Genomic DNA, 26,909 nt, shown 5'->3' with positions numbered 1-26,909 from the left:
CTGGGGGATGTTACTGAAAAGTAAGGGTTGCTAGGCCCCCAAATAAATGGATACCAACAGCACCACAAATAGTAATAATGCCCTTCGTGCCCACGTCCCGCATGACCTTGAAAAAGCACTTTCTCATTCGTCGGCACTCTGGTCTCCGGGACAGCCCTGGGGGATGAGAGGTGATGGGGTCCGTGTTCCAGCTACGGAGCCATGTTCGGAGCAGGAAAACATCTCTCCGGGGATCACGGTGAGGAGAAGCAGCCCCAGAACAGAGTCCTCCTCGATGCCACCTGCCTCCCTGAGCCCCATGACCGCAGCCTCCAAGGCCCACGGTCTGCCCACTTCTTCCTCACGGGAAGGAGGCAAACGACGTGGCGGCGGCCGAGACTGGGATGGCGCCTGGCTTTGTCACGTCTGAAGTTTTCTTCGAGGACGATCCCCTGACTTGTGTTTCTTCGGTGTGATTCAGACAGCACCGGCAGGGCCGAGCACACGGTCAGAGCCCACGAGGTGCACGCCGAGTTGAACTGAATGAGACAGGTCACGGACTTCTGCCCCCGCCCTGCCGGCTCCCAGCGTGCTGGCGGTCACCTCCACGAAGCCCTCCAGACCTGCATCCGGCCGGCTCACCGTCACAAACGCACAGGGATCAGTCCGGGCAGCTCATTACTCTCTGTGCAGCCACACAGGCCCAGGTTCCAGTGACGGCGCCCCGTGTCGGGCAATTACTTCACGCACGCGTTCCAGAGCTTTCCTGAACGCCCGGGAGCAGTAGGCACTCAGTGGGACACAGCCGGGGATAAGACAAATAATACGAGCTCGGAGCTCATATCCCAGTGTGGAGGATACAAACAAACCAGTATATAAACACCACTTCCGGGGCCCCTGGGCCCCCGGGTGGCTCCGTGGAGCGTCCGACTTCGGCTCAGGTCATGGTCTCGCAGTTCATGAGTTCGAGCCCCACATTGGGAGTGAAGGAGCCGAGCCCACAGAAATGCCTGCACACCGTCCGGCGAATGAGCGAGGTGAAGTCGCTGTCATTCCTCCCCTTCCCTACCCTGCCTTAACTCGAAGGATGTCTCTCGGACGGGGTGATGGCAGGCCCAGGACTACAAACAGTGTCTCTGTGCTACCTTCCAGGTCTGTCTCTGCTCGTGCCCTGTCCCCCCCCCCTTCTCCAAGGGGGAGAAAGGCTGATCTGGTTGGCTAATGCCAGGACAATGGGCCAAACTTGCCAGCGAAGATTCCAGAGTCGGGACAGAAAACCTCTCCTTCCTCCACCTTCTGAGAGTCCAGAAGGACAGGAGCTAAGATGGACCCTGAGCTTGGCCTCATCGTCCCTTCCTCTCCCTTGAGGATTTCTCTTCCTCAGTCAGGTGCCCTGAGCCCACTCAGAGCTAGGTACTGTGCAGACAGCCTCTCCCCGCCTCTCTCTCTGTCTCTGTCTCTCTCTTTCTCTCTGTCTCCCCCTCTATCTCCCTGCTTCCTTCTTCTCCAGGCGTGATGCTCTCTGTTGTGCTTTGCTCACGGAGGCAATAAGGCAACGTGTTACGGGCTCCAGAGCCAGGCTGCCAGGTTCAGCCTTCTGGCACTTGCTGTGTGGCCTCCCCACATGGCTGAGCCTGGCACATCCAGTTTGCTCTGCCCATCCAACAGGCGCATAACAATGATTTGCATTTCAAAGGGCAGTAGAGAAGCAGCTCAGGGACTGCTGCGTACGTGAAACAGCTGTTTTCGTAGCTCGGGCTACTCTAGGCTGTTTCTAGTGGCTCAGGGTAAGGATACTTCTTAGACCATTAAGATGGCCTGGACAATCTCTTCATTTACCAGCCCTCCGCACCTCAGCTAACAGGGACAGGTTCTTGTCCCTTCCCTCTTCTGGGCCTGCGCCCGGCCGTCCTTCCACTGCTCCTGTCTATTCCTGGCCATGATCTCATTGAAAGGCACCCCGGTCTCACCCCGATGTCTGACACAAGCCTTTGGCTCTGTGATTGCAAACGTTTGGCTGTGATTTCCTCTCCTGTTGGGAAGAAATGCCTTCTCCCTCCTGTCTCCGCCCTGACAAGCAGCGAGATAGAAAAACAATTGCTTACCGGCTTCAGACAAGGCCCCCAAAGCTGTTAGGAGCTGCCTCCCCTCCCCCACCCCCACGCCTGTTCCCCTGGCTTTCCCCGGCCCGAGCTGGGGAGGGGAGATCCAACCTCTAACCCTCCTCGGGCTGCGGCATTGACTGAATTAATCAGAGAGGCAGACGGCGGCCATTCAGCCTGAAGGCCACCTGTGTTCCAAATTTGAAAATCCATTCACTCGGGAAAAGCAGAGAGTCCCATGGGAGTCGAGGGATTTCAGTTCGCTGAACACCGCTTTGGGCAAATAAGCAATTTTATTTCCTCTCCCCCACCCCCTTAAAAACATCAATGAAGTGTTTTGTGGTGTTGCTGACAGCACATGTCACTTGCAAGCTGGAAATAAAATCTTCTTTGAGCTATTTATAACTGACTGGCAAATGGAAGGCAGTGGAAAGGAAACTAAGACTAGAGTTGAGAATGGGGGTGGGGGGGGCCGGAGCTGGGGGCCAGGCCCCCACTCCCGGCTGTGAGCTCAGCCGAAACCGCTCAGAGCCCCGGGACCCCGATTCTCCTGCCCCGCTGCCCACAGCGGGAGGGCGATGAGAAGCGTGTGGACAGACGAGCTGGGGCGGACGGGGGGCACACCGCACGCTTTGCGAGGACAAGCGGTGCACTTTGTAAACTGCAAAGTGCCCCTGCCAGTGACACGTTTCGAGGAAACTGAGGAACGCTTTTTCTCGAAGAAGGTGAGCCCGAGGATTCCTGATTCTTTTTTCTTTTTAAAGAAAACATCGAAATCCAGGTTTTCCCGTATAATCTTTCACTTTGTGCTTTCTCCAGCTAAGGCGGAGCTTTTAAAATCGGTTAAACAGCACCGACGGGCTGGACTCAGGAGAATCCAGGAGATTCAGGAGACCGAAGGTCCCCCACTTGGTAAATCGTGTTCTAGCATCTCCTGGTGAGATGTTTGCATGGCCGCTCAAGGAGAACCCAAATCCAGGGTCATGACTCCTTCAGGTCCAAACCTGAGTGATCGCGGCTCCCTCTCGAGGCAACAGGTGCGAGCATCACCCCACCCGTTCACCAGAGCCGGGAACCTGAGCCTACCACCTACCCCTCCTCCCTTAGGTTCCATCCCATTGGATAGTTCTGGAATTCCCATCCATTACCCCGGGGGCCTTGCCTTGATTCAGCCCCTCCCCGCTCTGCCTGCTCCTTGCCCACCTCTGCCACGGTCATCACCACAGCCACTAACTGGACCCCGCCACCAGGCTTTCCCTTTGTGCGGACACAGCCTCAAGAGCGATGGTCGTGCCTCTGGTCTCTGCCACACCCAGGGGACAAAGGAGGCCAAGTCCCCTCACTTCCTTGAACCTCAGGTCTCAAACAGGCTCCAGTTCTCATCAGAGATCCTACAACACCAGGAACCCTGGACACCACTCAGGTCCCCAGAGTCACTAATCGGATCAGAATCCCTTCTCCTTCCTGGGGAGGAACGAATGGGTCGTAGGTATGGAGGAAGGTGCCAGCAGTGCTCCTCCCAAATCTTTCCCTCCTGGGAAGTAGGATTTCCCTTTCCCCCTACGAAACACGACGAGCAGGGGATAAGAGTTCCCATGCAACACAGCGATTTGTTATTTGCAGCAAGACAGGTAAAGAATCGCTTACCCCTTTCAGACAAGCCCCAAAGCTGTTTAGAGTACCCCCGACAACCTTGCCCTCGTCTGCACTGTTCTTGCCACGCTTGAAGAATGCAGCTGTTGGGGCGTCCAGGGGGCTCAGTCGGTTGAGCATCCGACTCTTGATTTCAGCTCAGGTCAAGATCTCACGGCTCATGAGTTAGAGCCCCACATGGGGCTCTGTACTGATAATGCAGAGCCTGCTTGGGACTCTCTTTCTCCCTCTCTCTGCCCCTCCCCTGCTCTCTCTCTCTCTCTCAAAATAAATAAACTTAAAAAAAAAAAAGTTAGAGTACACTCAAACAACTCTTCTCTCGTTTGCATGGTTCTAGCCACGTTTGAAGAACGCAACCGTTCATTTAATGTCCTCAGCTCCCCCTACTAGCCCCGAAGCCTCCTGAGGGCAGGAGCTGTCTCTCCTGTGTCCTAAGGGCTCAGTTCCCGGCCGAGTGTGCTGGCACATTGCCGGGCTCAAGAAACGCTTATGCAAGTGAACTACATCTGGTGGCAGGAATACCCTTCAGCCACCCGGTCCCCACAATCCCTCCAGATCCCCCCGCCCCGCGCCAGCCTCCACTTACAGGGCCACCCCATGACACCCGACCCCCGTGTCGGACCTGGGCGGTCCGGGGTCTTCAGAGCAGGACCGGCCCCTGCTTCACAGACAGTCCCCTGCTCTGAATGTGCCTGACACACGGCTCGTGTTCCTGGCCACACCATCGCCCCGGCACTTGAGGGCCAGCAGGGCGCCACACCACAGAAGAGGGGCTCGAATGGCCTGCAAATTGCTAGCAAGGCGATTCCGCTGCCACCCCTCGTCATGTGACAGACAACTATATCTCTTTACAGAGGAGTAGACAAAGGCCCCAAGAGAGACACGTCATCCGAGCCAGGGGTATGGAGTTCATCGGAGAGAGAAAGAGCATTCCCCCAGAGGGATGGACGGAGAGCTGAGCTGGTGACACGTGCAGTTTGGAAACAGACAAGCCTCCCGAAGCAGAAAGACAAGGCCAGGGCAAGATGAGGGGGTAGTGCACAGAAGGTTACCTGCCGGAAGTTTCCATGAGCCGGCCGTGCTGGCAACGTAGGGTAACGAATAGAGAAGTGGCCTCAACCCATACGACTGACTCACCATGAGATCCAGGAAAATATCCTGCATTTCCCCGAGCCTACACTTCCTTCTCTATTGTGACAGTTGAATTAGGACCAACTCTTGGCACCCCCAGTGCCAGCCCTGCATCCCCCTCTTTGCCACACCCTGGCTTCAGCTTAACCACGTGCCCTGCCCTAGTCCATGGGGTATCAGCTGTCATAACAGGAGCAGAGACAAAGTGAGCCTGGCTGCCATCGGGCTGGCTTCTGTGCTCCGGTGATCCACAGTGACCCGAGCGTCCCTGCGGGAGCTGCCGTCCCTCCAGCCCAAAACCCGGACCTGAGCCCGACCCGCAGGCTGAACCAGAACCTCCAGCAGAGCGCAGCCCAGATCGGCCTGGCCATCTTACACCCAGTCCCCGGGAAGGCCGGTGAACACGGGATAAATGCCGTTGCCGTATGTCTCTGGGTGTCACGTAGCAAAAGACACTGAAATACTCATCAGTGGGGGCAGCCCAGTTCTGGTGAACTCGTGGTGCCATGCTCTAAATCCGAAGTCATGACCTTGGTGAAAGTCTCGGAGGCATTACCACATAGGCCAAAGGGGGTTGTTGATCCTGTGTCGGGTAAGTAACCCAAATATGTCTTCAATGGGGCAAAAGAGGGAAATGATTCCATGTAGTCATAAAAGCAGCGTGAACTATGTTATCCCACCCCCCAGTTCAGCCTTCTTGTAGAGATGTGCCCGTGTCACCTCTCTGGAGCGAGCGACAGTCACTCCAGAGCCCCACGACCGCCACCCAGCCTCCACTCTTCCAGCTTCTTTAGAACCCGGCTGCCTGCATTCCTGGGCCCACGAGCCTCTTTACAGCAATCGCTCCAACCTCTGTGTTCATCCTCACATCTCTGACTCTGCTTCTCCTGCCTCCCTCTTTCCTTATAGGGATCCCTGTGGTTACATCAGGCCCACCGGGATAATCCCAGATAATCTTCCCATCTCAAGCGCCCTAATTTAATCACACCTGCAAAGCCTCTTCTGTCATAGAGGACATACTCACGGGTTCTGGGGATTAAGACGTGGACATCTTTGTGTGGAGTATTATCCTGTCCACCACAGTGAGTTTCTGACTTCCATCTTAGAAGCGCAGAATTCGGAAACCAGGAAAGGATCCAGAAGAAGGAAAGGAGATGGACCGTCACGAGCACTGTTCACATATTTCACGGTTTTCCCTTCCGGTCACGTGGTAATATGGTACATCTTAGCCCCTCCTGGAAAGCCGCCATCCCCTGTGAGTTGCTCTGGTCATTGAAACAGGAGCAGAAGGGACTGAAACATCTGTGAAAATTGGTGGCACCGTGTGATTTGTCTGCACTCTCTCTTCTCTGTCCTGGCAGTTGGCGGCCCCTAGGGCAGCCTGAGTCCCAGAGCGAAGCAGACCCCCAGATATCCCATGATGGACACAGAGACACTAGTGAGCAATAAATTTTGTTGTTTCCAACCACTGAGATCTGGGGGCCTAACCGAGATCGTCCCAGCATTCAAAAGTTCAGGGCGGCCAGGAGCATGTCCAGCACAAGACTCCGTTGTGATTGTATGTCCCCAGGTATGTCCCCAAAGACTCCCATCCACTGGTCCCGAATGAGCTGTCTTGGCCAAGGCCCAACAACAAAGAATCCAGGGATCAGAGTTCAAACTAAGACTTTCTAAATCCCGCTAAGTACATCCCTCTCGTAACTCTCTGAATACATGCGCGCGCACGTGCACACGGAGAGAACAAAGCCAGCTGTGCTCCCAGAGAAGCTGGCCCTTTGCGCCTTCTTCCACGTGCCCAGTCGCTTGCACAACCCCAGGCCAGAAGAGCCAGTGCAGTGGAGAATGGGGCTGCAGCAGGGAAACAGCAACATTGACTCTAACTCACTAGGTCACTCGGAAGGCATAAATGGGGACAAGGACCTAAGCCGACGGACGCGGAAGAGAGATGCCCAGCCAAACGAAGAGACCTGACGGGCTGGTTATAATTGTGCCTGCCACAGCTCCTTGGCCCCAGGAAATGTTAGAAGACAGAAACCCAGACAGCCTGAGTCCTGGTGAGGCAAGCTAGTTAAGGGCCAGGAAAATCCTCCCCCACATATGTACTCACTAGAAAGGTCTTCGCTGGTGATGGCTTTTTGCCAGAGAGCCGGGCCTGGAAGACAGCTTGAGGGAAAGGCAGAAAACTATGGTGTACGGGGGTGTGATTTGGGGGCCTGTGTATGGCACGGTATGGGTTGGGATGGATAGCGAAAACAGAACACAATTTGTCTTAGAAGTAAGTCCAGGGGCACCTGGGTGGCTCAGTCGGTTAAGCGTCCGACTTTGACTCAGGTCATGATCTCCCAGTTTGTGAGTTCGAGCCCCGTATCGGGTTCTGTACTGACAGCTCAGAGCCTGGAGCCCGCTTCGGATTCTGTGTCTCCCTCTCTCTCTCTGCTCCTCCCCTGCTCATGCTCTCTCTCTCTCTCTCACTCTCCTTCAAAAAAATAAATAAAAACATGAAAGAAAGAAAGAAAGAAAGAAAGAAAGAAAGAAAGAAAGAAAGAAAGAAAGAAAGAAAGAAAAATCCAGACCTGTCCTCCAAGGGTGTACTTAGCACAGAGGCTGTTCTCAGCAAATGTGGCAGAGAGGGGCTCTGTAACTTGGAGAAGATTAAATCCCACGATTCGGTCATGTCTTTACGTATTCGTCCATTCATGCATTCATTCATTTATTATTCTTTCTTTTAAGAAGCATGAATGGGGGCGCCTGGGTGGTTCAGTCAGTTGAGCATCCGACTTCAGCTCAGGTCATGATCTCGCGGTCCGTGAGTTCGAGCCCCGCCTCGGGCTCCGTGCTGACAGCTCAGAGCCTGGAGCCTGCTTTGGAGTCTGTGTCTCCCTCTCTCTCTGCCCCACCCCCGCTCACACTCTGTCTCTCTCTGTCTCTCAAAAATAAACAAAAATGTTTAAAAAATTTTTTTAAAAAGAAGCCTGAATGAAGCAGGAACCCTATAATCTTGGAAAAGATAAATAAAGTAAAACCTCTTCCCTTAAATAACATACAGGCAATACATGAACATAAAAAGCTAACCATATGGGAGACCAGTGGTGTCCAAAGTGGAAGAAGGGACACATTGACCAGCGGTGCCCCAGACAACCATTTGAGCAGAAAAAAGAAAATATTAGAATTTCTATGTATTTTTCTCTCACACTTTCTAAATGCATATTTTATGTAGGCTTTCTAACATATGATAAAACAATCCAATGGTACATGTGACTAATAAATAAATGAAACGAGCAAGAAAAAATGGTTTGGAAATATGTGCTCAAAAATGTGCAGTGATGGAATGCAAAAGCAAAACCATAGAAGCAGTTATAGATTTTTGATTCCCTGGCTAAGAGAACAGCAAGATAACAGCTTGGGATTCATCCTTATCCACCTTCCCATTGAAATGCTTACAAAAATAGACCCAGGAGAATTAAAGGTGCAATAATACTGAGAAACAGAAATAATGTTCCGTTATCTACCAGAGCCCAAGAGGAATTTCTACTAAGTGACGAATGAGTGAGTCTACGAAGCAGAACAATAACACCCATGGAAGAAGATGAGAGGTTCCCGAACACGTCCATTGTCTGCCCCTACCTTAGACTCCAGAGCATTTTTACCAAACGGAAGGGCAGCAAGGGAACTATATTGAGTATCTAGTGCTGCGTGGCAAATAACCTGACATTCAGTGGCTCAAAACAACAGTAATCACTCATTAGCTCCCTCAGCTCTTCAGATCAAGGAGCAAGCGCGGCCTGGTGGGGCGCCTGCGGCTCAGGCTCTCTCAGGTGATTGCTGCCAGGTACCAGCTGGTGTCCAGCCACGTCAGTGATGGACTGAGGCCACAAGACTCACTTCCCAGGAGGCTCGCTCCCGGGGCCAGCAAGTCGCAACTGCCAAGTTGGTTTCTCTTCATGCGGGCTCTCCACGGAGCCGTGTTAGTGTCCTTCCAACATGGCGGCTGGCTTCCTGCAGAGAGAACCGTCCGAGAGGCCAAGGCAGAAGCGACAACGTATTCTATGACCTAGCCTTGGGAATCACCACTGTTACCTCCACCATCCTCTATTTGTCACACAGGCCAGCCCGATACTACGTGAAAAAGAACTACATGGGGAGTGAAAAACCAGAAACGGGGCTCATTGAGGCCGTCACAGAGGCTGGTTACCACAGAAGCTAACTCACCAGGGACTATTCCTGACATAGACAGGGCCCTTTTTCCATCTCTCACTTTTTGCGTCTTTGTCTCTCCCTCTCTTTCTTATTTGTCATTTTCTCTCTCCCTCTCTCTCTCTCTCTCTCCGTCTTTATGCCTCCCTCTGTCACTTGTTTCCACCATTAGTCTTTACCTTTCCACACATTTTCAAACACCGTAACATCTACTTGTGAAAAGGTAAAATCATTATTGATCTCACAACTAGCCTCTATGAAGGGATAGAAGCAAAGACCCTGAGGGCAAGGGTATCAGCAGGAGTCAAAGCGACAAAGGAGACAACCAAACTATGGCCCTCAACCCTGCCGCTTCCACTGGCAGAGGTCAGTGTCCCAAGGATGAGCTGGCAAAGGTTAGCCGTGTAGGGCGCAGCTGATGTGGATTTGCCAACAGGAACACGAGGCCATCCTGTCTCTTGCTGACCTTGGGTGAATCCTTGCCTCCTGATGCCTGACCACCTCCGCTAAGCCCCTTCTATACACAGCATAGGTTCTGCAACTTTTGGAACCCACTCCACATGCAACTCCAACACTGGGAAGGATTTTTAGCTGCAAACAGCCTGCCTAATGTAAGCAGGAAAGGAACATATGAAACGTACCCAATAACTCAGAATATCTTTGAGAAGAGTAAAAATGGAATCTGACTCTGCTGAGTCCAAACACCCCTGTGAGGATTCTCTAACAAACATCACTATGTAGCAGTTACCACGACCACAACTGGCAGCCAGAAATTCCACCACTGCTGCCCCCAAACAACCAAATAGCTCCACACTTTCTGGACAAGGACCTCATATTTCTGATTCCAAGTCTCAGAGAAGTTCACCTAACTACAGGGGCCTAGGTCCTCTGCCGTTATCCTGGCTCAAAGCAATCCTCAGGACGCAAATTTTCTGGGTTCTACCATGCAAAGGCGGAAGTCATAATGTTAAAAATAATTAAGAGGTAGCGAGACTATCCAAAAGGTATCGGACAGCTGTAAATGACGTATGTCCACTGCACAGATCAAAGGAACACAAAGAACGCCAGCGAGAAGAAGGAAAAGGGAAGGTGTTTCCTCGTGGGCGGCTGCCAACCCACACTTTCCAGATAAACACCAAGACAGATATTGGTTATCACTGGCATTGTTGTGGACTGTTATTGGCAACATGAGCACATTTAAGGTTAGAGATAACGTTCGAACCCAGGATCTCACTTGAGTTCACAAAATCCCGGTGAAGTAAACCAGTTTGGGACTACGCGGCCCAGTGAGATGGGGAGCCAGACAAGACTGGTCCCTGGATCTCCCCAGAACAACTAGAGATACAGAAAAGGGGAGTCTCCCTTAGCACCTGTGTCTGTGTCTCAACAGGGGAATGTCTTTACTTACCTTGGTGGCAAACCCCAGCTTTGTAGACGAGAGATAAGCCCATCTTCACCCACAAGCATCCCGTTACAATTTCTTTCACATAGACTGCAGGCACACAGACATTTTTCCACATCAAAATGCAGACATAAGTTTGTTTTCTCATTCCCTTTGTCAAAGCCACCCACCAGCTACGGAGCAGAGATCCAGTTAACTGCGACAGGACCAGGGTGACAGGCACAGTGGTCCTTTGTCATGTTTTGGCTGCCTGGAATCCAAATTTCCTTCCTGTTTTTGGAGAAATCCCCAAGTCTGTGATAGTCTTGGTGGGGACAAAGTCCATGGAAGCCTAAGAGAGCTAGATAGTGTCCATTCCCAGCAGGCAGTTGGCCAGTCACATCACCTCAGCTCGACCGATCGCACCTCCCACCTTGACCGCTGAAATCACCTGTGTTCTCAGATGCCTTGGCTCCCACAGATTCCTTCCCTGCTTAAGTTAGAGGCAGTTATGCAGAGACAAAAAAAAAAAAAAATGAGTAGCTCATCTTTAATGTCATGCTGGTCATTAAAGAATCCAAGATTTCTGTTAGCCTGCCCAGGTTCGTCAGCACCAAAGGACAATTTTTGTTGGGCTTTCTGAAAGGCCTTCATATTCCAACAAACATTCATTGTCCGCACCTCCTGTGCCAAACACTGTCCTAGATAACGGAGACTCAGTGAATAGGCAGCGATCCCTTCTCTCTAGGAGTTAGTGGTTAGAGGGAGTTCAAAGCTGTTTTAAAGGCCCCCCTGCACCCATCACTATCTTTTCAGACACCTAGGAATCAGGTTAGAAACCACTGATCGAACCAAAATCACTCCTTTACATAAGGAAAAAACGAAGAACCAGAAGGATAAAGAGATTTCTCCAAAGTCATAACAGCAATTTCCCAACAAAGCCAGGAGCTCTCCACTTCCCCTGATCCCAGGCCAAAGCTCTTTCCACTTCATCACCCGACCTGGAGGGGGTTTAAACAGCAGACGTCATCTGCCCTTCTGTTGATTTTTTGCCAACTGGTCAACACTGAGATGCTGGCAGGCAGACTAGTGAAGGCCCAGTTAAGCCCAGCCGGGGTCGTCTGCAAAACGGAACAGCACCTGAGGAGGAAAACAGTCTCGAGGGGCCCTGGGGACACACTGTGGAGGACAGGTTTGAGCCAGCAAGTCCAAAAGAGAGAGAAGTACAGGAAACGGACACCGAGCATGCCAGTCTGCCTTTCCAGCACACCAGCCCCAGGAGCATATGGCCCATAATTAGCCACCCGGGAGATGGTTATTGAGCCACAAATGGAGAATTATGGCTTCAGGTAAGAACCGGCAGCAGGAAGCGGAACCCTCAGAAGACTAAGAAAACCCTGTTTTCATGCAAATGCCTTCAGTAATCATAAACAAAAGGAGACACGCAGGGGCCTAGGGATGACCAGGGGGAGGAAGGCTGTTGCTACATCAGATACTGCATTTCTGGAAGATCTCTGAGACCCAGAAGAATCTTGCAGGCATCCCTGCCCCATGGGCCCTGGAGACCCCACCTGACTTATTCCAGGGCTGCAAGCTGGGAGCGTCCCCTCAGGGACACAGGTGAGCTCGTGGTTCCAACGACAGGCCAGGCGTTTTGTGGATGAGAAGATCCGCTGGCCATCTGAGAATTGGTCAAAGTTCCTCGACACAGGGTTCCTTTTTCCCCTTCACCCCCCCGCTCTCCGTTCCCTTCCAGTCCGCTCAAGAGGCAGCGGAGTGAAACAGGCCAAAACCCGGTCTGGCAGATTTGACTCCCGAGCTACTGCTTCCGGGCTGTGTGACCTTAGGCTGGTACTTCAAGTCTCTGTGTCCCAGTCTCCTCAGTGGTAAAGTGGGGTGATGTTGCGTGGAAAACACGAGTCGCGGCACTGAAAGCTCTCAGAAGCGAGTCTGGCGTGTCGCAGGTGCTCAGTAAGGGTTAGAGGTCCCTGTTACCACCCCCACCCCACAGATCTCTTCTGTCTATTCACACTTAAGTCGCACCCCTCCCCCCGGTCTTACTTCTCGCCTCTCAACTTCTCTCTCACCTTACACACGCTCCCATAACCCCCTGGGCACGGATTCCTTTTCCCACCATCTCTGCACATATTCAACCTCCCCGCCTTCCAGACCCAGAAGGGATCCCATGAGAAACCATCCCTGATGGCCATGGGTGGGAATAACCGTCATCTCTCACGCCCAGTGTGACTCCCCCCATGGTTCTTCATGCTCTCTATGTTGCTTTATACTCACTCGTGCCATTGCCCCTCTGCCCCACCTGCCGGCCCTCGGCCAATGCTGCTCAATAAACCTGGGGAGCAGCAGATGATGAACAGGGAACAATGGGTGCTTCACCGAGCTCCCAGGGGCCCCGCAGGCTCCCACCCATGCCCTCGGCTCTCCCCTTCCCACTCGGTATGGAGGCACCATTCACTCACCCTCCCGCGAGCGTCCCCCCACACATCCTTTGGGACCAAGTGCCAAGTCCTGGGAGACAGGCTTCCAAGGAGAATCCCAACCCCAGGTGGCAGTGGCTGAAAAAGGGAGAGTAAACCGGGACGAAGGGGGACGTGGGGAAGAAGGAGGGGGTGCAAGGAAACCCTCAGAGACAGTTGACACAAGTGAAGACTGCAGAGGTTGGAGTGAAGGGAGATTCGCCCACACAGGCTGCCGGCCGGGCTCCCGCTCAGGAAAGCAGGCTTGTGTCCATAAGCACGGGCAGTCACAGAAGAGTCACGTAAAGCGATTCAAATAAAGTGCTTTGCATGATGGATGACACACAGGGCGTGTTCCATACATGTTGACCATGATCTCCATTATTCGTTTAACCGGCATCATAGTCTAATATCCAGACAATTATACTCGAGTTCTACCTTTATCACCAAGTTACTGTGTGACCTCAGGCCAGTCACCAGGCCTTTCTGGGCGTCTCTGGGCCTCAGTTTCCTCACCTATAAGATAAGGGAGCTGCACTTGGTGATCTCTGGCTTTTCTCTTCAGTCCCTGATGCTGAGAATCTGCCCCAGCCCCCGTGGACCCGTCCCTCCTGTGACAGCCGCTTCTTAGGTTATGGCGCACAATTCTACACTCTCTGTGTCACTCCTCACTGTTCCGGTCTCCAGAGTTTCTGCTGTGCCCCCAAACCGTGTCTTTACTTAGCTCTCCCCAGCAGGACCGACCAAAGAACTGAGCACCTAGAAAGTTCTTAATAGCTGTTGATTTACAAGGAGTCACATCATCAGGAAAACTGGGAGTCAGAACTTAGCCTTGTCTTATCATCATGATAAAAACAAGGAGGGGGGGGCCAGGGTGGCTCAGTTAAGCGTTCGACTCTTGATTTGGGCTCAGGTCATGATCTCACGGTTCATAACATCAAGCCCCCATCGGACTCTGTGCTGGGCCTGCAGCCTGCTTGGGATTCTGCCTCTCCCTCTCTCTCTGCCCCTCCTCTGCTCTCTCTCTCTCTCTCAAAATAAATAAATAAATAATGAGGAGGAGAGGAAGAAAGAGGAGGAGGAAGAGGAGAGAAGGAGGGGAGGAGGGGGAGAGAGAAGAGGGGAAGAAGAGGAGGGAAGGGGAGGAGGGGAAGGGGAGAATGAGGAGGAGGGAGAGGGGAAGGAAGAGGAGAGGGAGGAGCCGGAGAGGGGAGGGGAAGCAGGGGGAGGGGCGGAGGGGGAGGGGGAACAATGGGGAAGGAGGAGCAAGCACCGGTGTCCTGTGTTTGCTGAGCTGTGCTGAGCACTCCCCCTGCGTAGCACACACGACCGTCAGTCCAAAGATTCAGAGGCTTAGGAAATGCCACTCTTCCACTCTTTGCACGCAGCCTAGTTTGCACTCTGTGTCCCTACCGGCGAGCAGGAGGGAGTGTACCCACCCCCCCTTCCAGCTCCTCCAGCTCCAAGAGCATGGTCTCCTCCCTCAGACGCCAGCCTCACTCTTACTTCTTCGTGGGGATTTTCGTCACTCATTATACCCAGAGTCTCAATCTTTTACGGGAATGAAAAGGTCCCCTTCCACAGAGGGCAAGGGACGTTTTGTCTTCAGCCCTTCTAGAAGGTGAGAGGAAATACGTGTGGTGCATCCTTCCAGCACACGGAAGAAGGGCAGGACAGAGCCCCGGCATGCACCGTGCCCTGCAGTGCTCACAGCCCTCCCCGCCAGAGACTGACGGGGGCCAAGTTCAGATCGCCACGCCCTGGTGCGGGCCAGCGACCCGTCTGCAGGCATGGGGCCAAAGCTTCCGGAACGCTCTACAACTGGACTTAAAGCCTTGATGGTCAGCCTGTCCTCCTCCGTCACCATGAGGACAAAGTGTGACATCTGCTCCACAACCCCATCACCCACCCAAAGCCAGCCTCACGGGCCAGTGCGAGGCATCTGCCGGCCCCGACCCACCTCACCCCCAACTTTGGCCAACTCAGGACATGCACACTCTGGTCCCCCCTAGGTCCTAGGCCCTCTCACCACCTTCCTGCCTGTCCCTTACCTTGAGGCGGCCCCTGAGTCCCCAGGCTCCTGGTTCCCTGCATTGCCCATACGCTGGGCCATGCCTGCAACCTCAGAGCTGCCCCCGCTGGACTCTCCCGGGTGGCATCTCTGGAGGATGAGCCTGCTGTGTACCATCAACAGGAAAGAGGCCAATGTTCCCTTCAGCCCGGCCCAGCTCCTCCTGCAAGACGGAGACTGGACGCCCTGCTCTCTGTAGTCAGTGGCGATGCCCCCCTTTTGTCTTCTTCCACATGACGCGGTAGAACAGAGGACCGCAGGCTCTTCCTGTAAAAGGCCAGATAGTAAATACTTGAGGCTTTGCCGGCCACACGATCTCTATCACGATGACTCAACTCAGCCACGGGAGCACAAAAGCAGCTGTAGACAGCAAGGAAACAACAGAAATGGCTGCGTTCCAATAAAAGTTTTTCATAGACAGACACTAAAATGTTAATCTGTCTAAGTTTCACATGTCACTAAATAGCATTTTCCTTTTGACTTTTTATAATCATTTAAAATGTAACAACAATTCTTAAAAATGTAAAAAAAAAACAAAAAGGGGGGGCTCACGACCCTTACAAGAAGAGGCAGGCCAGCCCGATCCGGCCCGGGGGCTGTAGCGTGCCAACCCCCGGCGGAGAGGAGCAAGCCCCGGTTTGGGGTCAGACGGGGGCATTCCAGCGCTCTTCCTACCACCTACGGGCCCCAGGACCTTGGACAAGTTACTTAACGTCTCTGGGTTTGTTCCTCCTCAAAAAACTTGGAAAATAATCATGCCCTTTTCATACGATTTTTGTGAGCCTTAACTGAGAAGCAAGTTAAGTTTGTGCCCCAAACCACGCAAAATGGTTTGGGGCACAAATACCCCAGATGATAAAGTCTAAGCGGGGATGGCAGGGACTTTGTTGTCATGGCAGAAAAATCTGGAATCCAGGACTGTGAAACAGCAGGGTAGAAATCAGCTTTGCCATCAGCGAAGTCCTGTGTTTCTCTCCTAGCTCAACCCCTTACAGCCGTGTGACCTCGCTCAAGTTACGGGACCTCTCTCAGCTTCAGTTTCCTCATCCATAAAATATCGACAATACACTCACCTCACAGGCTCTCAGGTGGATGACTTCGATGGCAGAAAAGGTAAAGTGCTTGGCATAGATTGGACCAAAAAATGGCGATTATTATTTATCCCATCCCGATTCTTTTCCTATCCCAAATTCCCTTTTTTTCCTTTCCAGAGAAGAAGTCAACGTTCTTTATCAAAAGCCCACCTCTCATCTCTGTCTCCAAAACATCCCTTTTGATGTTCCCCTGTGCTCCATCAACACAACATGCTCCCACCTCCTTGCGGGAAAGCTCGTTGCTGGAAACTAGGGCAGCCCTTTGAACTGGCGTTCTTTCTCCAAGCTGGAAAACATCGGGCGGTGTGTTGGGAGCTGTTTGTTTTCTCGTTCTCACCCTTGGAGTCGCTCTATCTGGATCCGAGGTTGACAAGGGACCAGCATGAGGACAGGCTGCCCGCGGGCCCGGGCCTGGGAGGGACCTTGTCTGCCCGGCCCAGGCTGCAGTTGCGGGGCCCTCGGGTCCCCGTTGGCTTTGTGGGTCAGACTGATGGTCACTTCCCAGCCAGGCCATCTCTGATCTGACACGGACAGCCCTGATACAGGCCAGGCTTGTCTTCTTGCTGGAAAAGCTTCCAGACATGGTATTTCGGGTGGAGGCCTGCTCGAGCTAGAAGGCTGGCATAGCTACAGGAACTGGAGTGATCTGAGGGTGGGGAGGGACGCGGGGAGGCATTCTTTCTGGTTGTCTGGTCCTCCTGTCCCTTGCAGGGGGTGGATGGGCCCAAGGCTGAGGTTCAAGGTGGAGAGATCAGAGCCAGGGTAGAAGCCAGAAACAGGAAAAGCCAGAGTGACCACTCACCCAGAGAAAGCTGGGGCTAGTCACCGAGTCCGGAGAGGGGGGACAGAGCCCCAAATCAGGACAAAGCCAAAGCGTTAGATGCTTTCTATCCCTGTGGGTCAAGTACTGTCCCGACGCCACATACCCTGCCGGGTCCAGGAACATGGGGCGAACACGACACGGTCCCAGCCTCCTAAAGAACTCATTTTCTAGGCGCAGAGGGATTCACATACAGGCAATGCGTTGTGTTCCCAAAACCCATTTCACGTCACCCAAGCCACACAGTTTGTCTACGTTTCCTGGTTTCTTTGCACTGTCAGCCATGGGACTGAGCTCTGGCCTATGGATATACGTGCTGGGGACACTGCCAGGCCTGGCCCACAAAAAAAAGTCTCCCATAGCCTCCTCCTCCTGTGCTGGCTGAATCCAGAAGGTCCAGCAGCAGCCTCTCGGGACAGGCAGAGCCCCAACATGGAAGGAGCCCGGGACCCCGCGTAACCCTATAGAAGGCCACTGGCTGGCCAGGACCCCCTGCAAAAGACTTAGTGTGAGTAAGAAAGAAACATTTAACATGTTGACTTGTTAACATTAATGTCAACATTTAACATGAGAGACTCAGGGGCTGGCTTGTTACTGCTGTTAACATGGTCAGAGCAGATAGGATACCGTAAGAGCTGTGACACCATAAAACAGGTAACTGACCAGAATGAAATCCAACCTCCCTCCCTCCCAGCTGAAGAGTTCCAGGACTTGAGCAGCCTCCAAGCCTTGTCGGAGATGTTCCCAGGCAAACCTGAGCTCTTGCTGGAGTTTCTCACTGGGCCCCCACACTGAGTCAGCCTCCTGCGCACCCCTGACTCATCCCACCCTCCCGGACTCCGGGCTGTCCCCGATCTGTCTCTCCAGAGCCTCTGAAAGCTGCCCGTGCTGGTCTTCCCAAGCACGAGTTGGCTGCTCCTCACTAGGCTGTGTGCTGCTAAGGACAAGGTCATGGGGAACCTGGGCGGGGCAGTCTTGGTGGGGTCGTAAACAGAACAGCCGGAAGATAGACTCTTGATTCAAATTGTGGCACTGTCCTCAGCATCCCCTTCCCTTTCTAGATCTGGACTGTCCTCCTGGAGGTCGATCGAACCGTGACCATCCGTGGTTCTGGAGACTCTGACCCATCTCTTCACAGCATTTCAAGTCAGCACACGACAGCTCTATTCGCGTACTCAGAAACCTGCTGTGCAGAAGCCTGTGATCGATGTGTTTGTGTCTGTGTTTTGTTTTTCTTTTTTTTTTTTAATTTTTTAAGTATTTATTTTTGAGGGGCGCCTCGGTGGCTCAGTCGGTTAAGTGTCCGACATGAGCTCAGGTCATGATCTCACGGTCCGTGACTTTGAGCCCCATGTCGGGCTCTGTGCTGACGGCTCGGAGCCTGGAGCCTGCTTCGGATTCTGTCTCCCTCTCTCTGCCCCTCCCCTGCTCACGGTCTGTCTCTCTCCCTCTCTCAAAAATAAATAAACATTTAAAAAATTGTTTTAAATAAATATTTATTTTTGAGAGAGGGAGAGAGAGAGTAGCAAGTGATCAAGGGAGGGGCAGGGAGAGAGAAAGAGACAGAGGATCTGAAGCAGGCTCCCTGTGGACAGCAGGGAGCCCAATGCGGGGCTCGAACCCATGAACCATGAGATCATGACCTGAGCCGAAGTCAGACGCTTAACCGGCTGAGCCTCCCAGACTTAGTGTCCGTGTTTTAATGCTCATGACAACACTGAGGGGTAGTGCGCTAGTCCCATATTGCAGAAGAGAAACCCAAGATTCAGAGAAGAGAAGTGTCTGGGATTCACAGTCATGTCCCCCTGACTCCAGTGCCTCCATTTTTTCGCCAGTATCTCCTTCTGACTCTCTGCTGGTTCTTTCGGTTTTCTGAAAACATGCCCTGTCATGTTGCCGAGTGGAATCAGCTCTAGGTTGGCTTGGAAGGTCAAGGATCAGGACCCAGATCTGCCCTGAAATCACTGTGTGACCTTGACCCCTGTGAGGCCATTTAACCATCAAGAGGAACCGCAAGACACTCTGAAACCTCGCCTAGGTGGAGAGGGATTGGATGTTTCTAGATATAAAAATAGTTTAAAGAGGGAAACTGTCCAACCAACGTAAGGCGGTGTTTCTCCTGTGTGCATCAGGCCTCACTGAGGGCAGAACGTGCTGGAAGCATCTGAACTCTCCATGCATTCAGAACTTGTGGAGAAGGAGAAGGTGTGTAATTTCTGCTGGGTTTGTTGCTTCAGAAACTCAGAGAGGGACGGGGAGATCGTGACTTCCAAAGCTCACAGCTTTGAGTTTGTGTGGACAGCTGGGCTTGAAGATGATGTCAGCTGGCATGAGTGAGAAAGCCTCCCTTTAGCAAAAAGTGATTTGCAGGAAGGGAATTTCTGTACTCTGCGTGTGGGCAAAAAGCAACCAAATGTTCCCTGGCATTCATGCTTCATTACCGGCGAAACGGGGTCCCGTCCTCAACCATCCGCGGGGAGGAAAGGATAGGAAACCACACAAGACCATGTCCGGTCTCATCCAGAAGCGAGACGCAACATGTGAACACGCTTTAGGAAACAGAGTATGAGGAACTAATTGGAGATGTCCACAAAGATTTACAGCACACTTATCACAGCCCTACTCACAATGCAACAAGTAGACACAGCCTAAAACCTCACCAGAGTGAATTGATTAAATCCTTTTCGCAGTATATCCATATATTAGAATCCTGTCGTGCTATTAAAAGGATGTTTCCAAAGACCTGGTAGGGGGTTGAGGCAGTGTTAATAACGGGGATGTAATGTCAGCCTACAAGCCGCCCCTGCATCTCGGCCCATCTCCAGAAGGTGCACAAGTAACCGGTAACAACAATGTCTTTGGGAAGACAGCGACAAGCCAGCAGATGGGGGGTGGAAGGAGACTCACTTCTTATCATTCACTGTCTCATAACTTCCAACTCTTCAGACAGAAAGGGGCCTTAAGTGCCCAGCACAGTAAAGGAAAGAAGACCCACACTAAGACATGTGATTATAAGATCCTTAAAAAAAAAAAAAAAAAAAAAAGTTAGCTTCTAGGTGGCATCCAGGCCCAGGGGACACCCCTCACCCCACCCCCACCCCTACTCCAGGCTGCAGGAGGGATCAGAGCGCTCCTGGAGAGGCCTCTTCAGGAAAATAAAATGGATTGAGTGCATTTGTGATTTGAAAAAAAAATAAATAAATAAGCAAAAGATCCCTAGAAAAGTAAACAAATAAAATACAGGAAACGATATTTACTTATAGAAAAAAAAATACAGTGCACTATTTAAAGCAGGGCTGGAAATTATCTATAGCGTCATCATGATGTCTGTGTTAGTCTGGGTTCCCTGAGGAACAAGTGCTATTAGATGTGCATGAGATTTGTTGGAGGAAACACTTAGGAAGGGAAGTGGGGAGGGAGCCAGAGCCAGACGGAAGCCGTCACACCGCCCTGACGCTTGCAAGGGCAGAAAGTCAACTTACGAAAATTTTGCCCACACTGGGGGGGGGGGGGGGGGGGGGGGTCCCCTCCAGCCAAGTCCCCCACTAAAGGCATCCAATCACACAGGGGGTCGAATCAGTGCCCACGCTGGGCTGTCCTTGACCAGGGGCAGCTGCAGGAAGCCTGATCCAGGGCTGGTTCCAAAGGGGGTGACGCCGGGGATCCCAACAGATGTGAACAGCAAACACTGCCCACCTGTGTAAACGCCTCCCGTACAGGATGCGGAGAGGGAAGCGGGAGGAGTTGGGGGTGCAGACAGCCAGGCGGAGATCACAAGACCCCTGCAGGTGCTGCTCTACATTTCTTACTCCAGCTGAAGTCAGACTGGGGCCTTTGAGCTCCCCACTCGGATGATGGGCGGAAGCGAGTGTGTCTCCTTCCGGTGGATGGATGATGGGCGGAAGCGACTGTGTCTCCTTCCGGTGGATGGATGATGGGCGGAAGCGAATGTGTCTCCTTCCGGTGGATGGAAGATGGGCGGAAGCGAGTGTGTCCCCTTATGGCGGAGGAGGTAAAAAGCCCCGGAGCTTCGTTCCTTCCTCATTTCCCCTATTGCAGTGACCTTGGAAGCCACAGGTTGAGACGGTGACGGCACAAGGTGAAGTTCATGGAAGTCTCTGAGTCACCAGAGAGAGGACAGACCCCCACAACCCACATCGCCACTACCGACCTGCCTCCCCTGAAGACGACCTGGCCATCTACTCAGAGGAGAGCGCCAGCCGCTGTCCCCGTAACCTCTCGTCCATGCCAGCTCTCCTGCAGCGAGGTCTGGGGTCCCGCACAGGCTTCATCGCACCCTCGGCAGCGGGCACCGAAGCAGCTCCGGCACCCACGTCCAGCCAGAGCAGACCCAGGCTCCGGTTCCCTGCCACGTCCAGGCTCAGGTGGAGCACTGTGCTGTGAGCCATCAGCCGGGGTCTGCGCCCCACACCCAGAAGATGCACAGAGGGGTTCACCCTTCCGGAGCCAACTTTGGCCAACGAGAGACGGGAGATGAGAAGGAGCTGTCCCTTCTTCCCCAGGGTAGATTGTCCGGAGCTGATGTCTTCCACCGAGCAAGCAGGTGGCCTCTTGTGACGCTGTGGCCTCAGCAATGCATCCCCTTGCCTTTGTGTTCTCCCCCTTTCCCCTCGCTCTCACTGCCCTGGGACTGCGCCTCACACAAAGCTTGAGCGTGTCACCTTTGCCTCAGGCTCCGCGTTGGGTGGCGAAGACATCTCTGGAGGAGCCTTCTTGGATCTGCAGGCAGCAGGGGAATTCAGGGGGAAGAAGTCGCTGAGGACAGGGACGGGAGGTTTGCGGAGCCCTGTGTCCAGGAATAGGAAAGAGGAGCAGGAAACCGAATCCCTCAGAAAGGGAATCGGGAACCACAAACCAGCAAAATGGCGGAGATAATTCCATGAGCCTCTGGGAACGTGTTTACCTGCCTGTGATTTCTCCCTGACTTTTCCCCACCAAGTCATGTTACACCATGAAAACAACCTACAGACCCCCTCGCAGGGCCACAGGGGAGGGAGGTGCAGAAGCAGAAGGGGCCATATTCTGGAAGAGTGGGGATGGGAGAGTAAGGGGACAACACTACGTTGTAGGGCAGCCACAACAGCGACTGAGCAAGGACCAGCCGGGGTCCCGGGCCTGCAGAAGCGCCACCCACGCCAACGACAATGACGAGACCCGCAACGCAGGTGAATTGCTTCGCTAACTCTCTGGTCCAAGAAATGTCATGTGTCTCTTTTATTTTATGTTGTCTTATTTTTTACAAGAAACGTCCCATTTCCCTATGTTGCTAAATCCGATTAAGTCCACCTCAGCCTTGTCAGCCACGATCAGCAATAAACCCCACTTTGAGATTTGTGGAGCCTCCCATCTCTCTTGAAACTCTAAAATGATAACAGGTCGCATTTTACCGAGCACTCACTGCATGCCAGATGCCGTTCTAGGCACTTTACGGGCATTAATTCATCCGGTCTCTGCAACATACTGGGTTAGGTATTGTTAGCGTCTTCATGTTATGGATGGGGAAACTGAGGAACTCGCCCAGGATCTTACAACCAGGCAGTGATGGAGAGAGACGTGTGCCTCTGAACCCCTCATTCTTCACTGATACACCGTAATGCAATTTATCGGAGGGTTTTACAGTCGAAACGTGGAAGGGTCTCTGGTCTCCCAAGCACCATGGCGGCCACTCCTGGTCCTCTCTGTCAAGCCCCATGTGGTCCACTGGAGCAGAAGGGCTTTGTCGGCACCCACCGCTCCTTCCGCACAGTGAAGCTCTTCCCCATGGAGAAATGGGCCGCGGCGAGGACACAGGGGAACCGGAGGCACAGTCCGCCCAGCACCCTCCCACTGCTTCCCAGCTCAAGGTTCAACTGCCTGGGTAACCCCCACACCTCCTCTTCTTGGTGGCTCAGGAATTTCAGTCATCTTTCTCTGAGATCCTGCTCCTGCCCCTTTCCCCTCTGTGAAATCAGCCTCCACCCCCATGCCCACTAGGAAAGGACTGAGCCTTCATCTGCCGGTCAGTTTCCCACTGGGGCAAGGGAGGTCCATCCCTGAGAGGCATGAAGTCTTCCTCTTCCTCTTAGGGGAAAAAAAAAAAAGTACTTCTCTTTGTTTTCCAAAGAGATCCAGGGCCACGGGGCGCTGTTGTATACGTTGTGCACTGTGTTACTATAGGAGGTGCCATTCATGCTAATAGTCATCACAGATTTAAATACTTATTAAGACCATTTCTAAAAGACCAAACTTAAGTGTCCTGAGGAAAGGGAGGACTTTCTCTTGGGCTACGGGTGAGGCTGAGAGTGGTCCACTACAGAGCCAAGGGTGAAAAGTCAAAGCACCGTTCACGCCTCAGTAACACGTCCTGTTAACATTTACTAGTATCTACTGTGCCCAGGTACACTTCTAAATACTTTATATTCATTATGTCTCTTAACCTTTGAAACAACCCTATAAAGTAAGCCAACACCATGATCCCCATTTCACAGACAAAGAGACCAAGAGTTAGTTTAAGTAGTTTGTGCAAAGCTGTACAACTGGTAAGTGGAGGAGTTGAGATTTGAGCCCACATCTGCCTGATTTCCCAGTCCTCGCTCTGAACCTCTGCGGGTGACATGGGTACACTAGGACTCGGCCTCGGGCAAGGAGGGATCAGAAGCGGTCTGCAGACACAAGATGTACTTAATTTCTACATAAAGTTATTTTCCTACCAGTGTCTCTTTTCACGGAGTCCCACGATGGTGGGATCATAGTGCGTGTGTTTGGGGTGGGGGAGGGGGGCGGTCTGCGTGTTCAGAAACCTAATTGGGAGTGAGTACCACCAACTGGCCTGTGCGGCTTTGGACAAGTTGCTTAACACACCAGAGCTTTGAATTCCCTCCCCTGCAAAACTCGGGCTGGTGCTAACTTCCTTGTAGTGGGAGGATTAAATGATGTCTCTTATATAAAGTGCTTAGGATGTCTCCCACATAAATGTGAGTTTCCCTTTCCACCTAGAACCCTCCCCACTCCTAAAGTCCCCACCGCTGAGTCGGTAGGGAACCTGTCTCTTCAGTTAAATTCCTAGCGTGAGCATTTCAAGAGAGACTTAAGCTGGGTTTTATTATCTGATGCAGATAACTTTTTTGATGTGTATCAATCATTTTCATTTGTAAGGTGGGTGGATTTTATATACCTATAGCTAGCTGCTGGGAGAAAAATCTTTAAAGCTTGAAGATGGGGTTTTAAAACATCTTTATAGATGAAAAAAGCAAGAGTTTAACCTTCAAGGAAAATAAAAGGGAACATGAAGTCTATACTTGAACACACACAATACAAAAAAAAAAAAAAAGACCAAGTTTGGGATTGCAGACGTATGACCTTGGCATCCATTGTTCGGGCAGCATAGAAAGGATTACTTTCATCCGTGTTATAGAGAAGGCAGCCCAATGTATGATACGATTCCTCCAAATCTGTCCTTACCCATGACACTGCCACAGAGTGGGAAACCCTGTTATGAGAGATGCCTCCCCCATTCATTCATTTATCCATTCCATCTCCCATCCACTCTCTTCATTCATTCACCTGAGAGTCTCTTCAGCTGATCACCACCGACCAGGCACCGTGTTAGCCGCCTAGAGTGCAGAACTTACAGACACCTGCTTTGCAGAGAGAGCGTGAGACAGGCATGTGCACACAACCACGGCAAAGAGTCCATTTTACCTTAACATAGACCAAGAAGACTGGGGGAGGGGAAATAGACTCAATTCCAAGACCAGCACAAGAACAGTATCGTTTTTGTGTTGTCAGGTGCAATGAGCCAGGGCAGAATCAGAAAGATTTGACACTGCCTGGGAATGCTACAGAAGGCTCCGGAGGGATGAGGGAGGCGATCTCTGAGACTGCTTATATATAGTAAGACCAGAAGGCCAGGAGAAGAAAGTATCACGGACCCTTCACCCCCTGGGAAAAGATGAACTAAGCGAGATGAATCATCCAGATCACCCTACCTGCCCGCTCATGCATTTGCTTGCATCATTTCTGATCGTTTGCCAGATTGAGGCTTCGAAGGCATAGTACGCGGGATAGCTGTGTTTGTTTTGTTTTTTTAATTTTTTTTAACGTTTATTTATTTTTGAGACAGAGAGAGACAGAGCATGAATGGGGGAGGGTCAGAGAGAGGGAGACACAGAATGTGAAACAGGCTCCAGGCTCTGAGCGGTCGGCACAGGGCCCGACGCGGGGCTCGAACTCACGGACCGCGAGATCATGACCTGAGCCGAAGTCGGCCGCCCAACTGACTGAGCCACCCAGGCGCCCCAAGGGATAGCTGTGTTTTATCAAAGGTTGAGGTGCAGGATGGAAAAACCTCCAACGTCACCCGCTCCAACCTCATCTTCTGCGGACCGGCCACTTCAGTCCCGGAGAGGTTAAGAGATTTGCCCGCGCGGCACCTTAAGACCCAGGCCCTGGGTTTCCCCTAATGCTCGAAGTGCCTCCCCTGAGCGTGCTTGTCAGAGTGTCTGAAGAGCCTTCACATACCTGGTGCAGCAGGTGCTAACGTCCCCATTTCACAGAGGGGAAAACAGAGGCCGGGCCTAGGACAGGAGGCCACGTGCCCCAAATCACACTGGTGTGCTCACAGAGGTCGCAGGCAAGAGCAGCACTAGCTGCAACCTCGCGGGCCTGGGCCGGGCTCTGGAGCGCCTTCCGTGCTGCGGTGCTGCCGCCTAGAGGCGCGAGCTTGGACTGGGGCCCGCGGGAGCGGGGGACGCAGGCCCGGCGGGACGCAGGACCGCACGGAGGAGGCGACTTTCCCCTCTTCCCGCCGCCGAGCCCGCCTGGGCCTTGCCTCCCGCTGCTGCTGCGGCTGCCGCTGCCCAATTCGCCGAAACCTCCCCGCACACCCAGGGCACAATCGACGGTTGCCCAGCTAAAAGTGAGGCTGGAAATTGGTGCGGCCTGCGCGAGAGGGATCGTTTTCCGTCCGCCTCTTGATGCGCATATGGAGCGGGGAAGGCGTCGCCCTGGGAAAGAGTTGGCAGCAACCTGTGGGTTTTCACGAGGATCTGCGACTCCTCAGAGCGTAGGCGAGGCGGCGTCGGTCCTGCAGGTACCGTCCACGCAAAAGCAGGTCCGAGGGGGCTGGGATGCAGCTAATCGGCTGCCCCGTCCCATTCATTATCGGCCATTTGTGTGACATTATACGTCGTGAGTCTAGCCGTTGGTAGCGATCATCCTTTTGAATAATGCGTTGTCGCAGAGCCGGCGGAGACAATGGCCGGGACCCGAGTGCAGACCAATAGCGCCGCCTCGTGGCCAACTAAAAGACGACAGCTTCCGCTCCTGGTCCCTCGGGGTTTTCCCGCTCCCCGCGGCAGAGGAGACGGCCTCCACTGGCTGGGGAAATGAATTCTAGAGAATTCTAGCCCCTGCCACCCAGACCTACCAATTGCACTAGCATTTCAGAGGCCTGCTCTGTGCCAGACACAGAGGCACACTTCCTCCAATTGATGATGGATAGGACGTGGCTCCTGCCCCGTGGGGAGGAGAGATGCGACACAAAGGTCCCAGCAGGATCTAATGGAGATGGGAAGAGAGGGGCCACAGTGCCCAGGGACTCAACAGTCCGAAACCAGGCCGACAAGTCTTAGCAAGCTCCTGCCACCTGTTCAAGCTTATTTCCTCTCCCTGGCAATTCTGAAGAATTAATTGTGTCCAGCAGGAGAACCCTTGATAGAGACAGTTCTGATTGTCTAAAGCAGTCGTTCCTGGCTCTTCTGAGGTCGCATGCCCTCGAGAGTCTGGTGAAGTTTCTGGGCTCGCCCTCGATGTCATATGCAGCCACACACTTCAGCCACGTTCCTGCGAGCACCCCTCTGAGAGTCCCTGGTCCCCAGGATTGTCCCCTCCTGATCACTTGGAAATCTATGTCCTAGCACAGAACAGTAACCCTTTCTACTTAGGGAGCTATATCGTTGACATCAAGATGGATGCAGGACATCAGTGACATAAGAGAAATGACCGAGCAC

The 26,909-nt window shown here is 52.7% G+C and overlaps 1 long non-coding RNA gene across 2 annotated transcripts; it reads right to left on the bottom strand.

Moving 5' to 3' along the window:
* Positions 1 to 1,861: 1,861 nt before the first annotated feature.
* Positions 1,862 to 24,966, bottom strand: LOC131494683 (uncharacterized). 2 transcript variants are annotated; one of them, XR_009253550.1, is made up of 4 exons: positions 24,888 to 24,966; positions 14,966 to 15,252; positions 5,890 to 6,167; positions 1,862 to 5,476 (listed from the first exon to the last, which is right to left on the bottom strand). It is a non-coding gene; the product is annotated as an uncharacterized LOC131494683 (long non-coding RNA). The 2 variants fall into 2 exon arrangements; XR_009253551.1 differs by having other exon boundaries at positions 1,862 to 5,448.
* Between the last annotated feature and the right edge of the window lie 1,943 nt (positions 24,967 to 26,909).

Source organism: Neofelis nebulosa, chromosome 14 (genome assembly GCF_028018385.1).
Source record: "Neofelis nebulosa isolate mNeoNeb1 chromosome 14, mNeoNeb1.pri, whole genome shotgun sequence".
Taxonomy (NCBI): Eukaryota; Metazoa; Chordata; class Mammalia; order Carnivora; family Felidae; genus Neofelis; species Neofelis nebulosa.
This window is presented reverse-complemented; position numbering and strand designations above follow the sequence as displayed.